We start from the raw sequence: 2,103 nt of genomic DNA on the forward strand, positions 1-2,103 counted from the left end.
TTTCAAAATAAGTTCAACATCAGAAAAAAAAAATCCCAGAAATCATGAAACAAAATAAAAGGAGGTGCACGACCATGTCTTCGCCTTCCCGCGATCATCATAGGTACCTGAAAAAAAATCCAAAAATGTAAGCCCAAAGCTAAATGAGTTTCCCCCAAAATACCAACACAATACAAAAACTAGAATAATATTATAAACAACATGCATTCAGAGCCTTTAGTCGTCCCAATGGCCTACACTCTATCTGGTATGTTCACAAAACCTACAACATTACTAGTACGTCTCAGGCCTTTAGCCTATTTGGAACGTTCTCCAGGCCATCGACTTGACTGCTATGCCACTCTGGCCTTCAGTCTATCCGGGACGTCTTGGGTCTGATGGCCTTCAGCAAAAAGAAGGACCGCCTCTACCCACCCGCCATCACACATCAACATATATCATATCAAACACTAGATTTCATGTATAGATAGTCATACTGGTCTAACAGATCATTAATCATAGCATCATCCTATATACCAGGATACATATCTAACACATCACTACGCATAGCATCAAAGACATGATAACAATCCAAAGGGTCGGCCTTGGTGCCTTAGACCTTGTTAGTACAATGAGGAAAACTCACATCTCAATTGTCAAGATGCACTAAAATTCCTGACTGCTGACTGGTAGAAAGTCCCGAACTATCACAATAAACAAACATCCAATTAACAATTGGAATACCTTCCTTGACTAAGGACCCATACTTAGGAAATGTCTGTTTTACCCTTACCCTAATTGGATCAAGGCCCACATCCAAATCTTAATCCAAAAGGCCCCAAATTACTTCAAGGCTCATAACTGGTCCAAGCCCATTAGGCCCACTAAGGCCCAATATAAAATCCTAGGCCCAAAAGGGAAAGTCCAATAAGGAGTATAATAGTTCAAAATCCTTAGCCCAACATGGGTCCAAACTACCAAGCCCAAATCCAAAAATCAAGTCCAAGGTAAAAGTCCAAGAAGCCTACTGATGCAGCGAACGCGTGGCACTCCCTGGTGGAGCATTGGGCATTCGCCACTAACCTAGATCGCGGACCATAGCTGGAACGTTCGAAGTTCCTCGACCCAGTGCAGATCGTTGGCGTGCTGACTCCAACAAGAGATTATTAAGCACTTAATGCTTAAAGAGACTCGATCAAATCATGGATCCAAGTCACCGCCTTGGTTACTTGTATGCCCCAAAAGGTCCCAACTCAAAATTTTAGCATTCAACTTCCATTAAAGGGATTAATCTCATGCATGGAGTTTATACAACTCTAACGATGCAAACTTTTATGAATCAAAACCTTATAAACGCCAAGAGAAGCAACTCAAAGCCTCAGGAGTGATCACAAACTACTAGATCTAAACTATGGGACCAAAAGGGACTAACATCCATAAAAACCTAGATCTAAGATTTTCATGAGCAAGATTAGAGCTTTATACCTCAAATGATTTGGAAAGGAAGAAAAGAACCAAGATCTATGAGCTCATTCTTGAACCACCACCTTGCACCAAGCTTCTCCTCCTTGAAAGAGCTTCAAACACTCACCAAAAAACATACAATGGACTCACAACACTCTTGGAGGCTATAGGGTTTTGAGATTAGGGTTTGGGAGCTATGGAGGCAGGAAATAAGGCCAACACCTGGTACTTACGATGTTTAAATTGGTCCCAAACCCTAAAAATTAAGGTATGAGCTCTAGCCTTTAAACGCGCTGCGTTCCCCAAGTCATGACCCTGCGTTCGAGCTCCGCCTCCAAAAGTCTGAAATTAGTAGAAATGGCCCCTTCTCCCATTCAAACTTGCAAAACAAGGCCCAAAGTAATAAATAAATATATAAGTGACAAAACATGGAAAATACTTAGATCTGGCATTACAATTATCCCCCACTTGAATTAGACTTTTTCCTCGAATTCTATTGTAGCAAACAGATCCGGGTCATGCTCTCATATCTCAGACTCTGGCTCCCAGGTCTACTCGGAGCCCCTCTGATGCTGCCATCGTACCTTCAACAGAGTTACCTTGCTCCACAAGACCTTCAACTTTCTCTCCTAAATAGCTACGGGCCTCTTAACATAGTTC

Source organism: Lactuca sativa, chromosome 2 (genome assembly GCF_002870075.4).
Source record: "Lactuca sativa cultivar Salinas chromosome 2, Lsat_Salinas_v11, whole genome shotgun sequence".
NCBI lineage: Eukaryota > Viridiplantae > Streptophyta > Magnoliopsida > Asterales > Asteraceae > Lactuca > Lactuca sativa.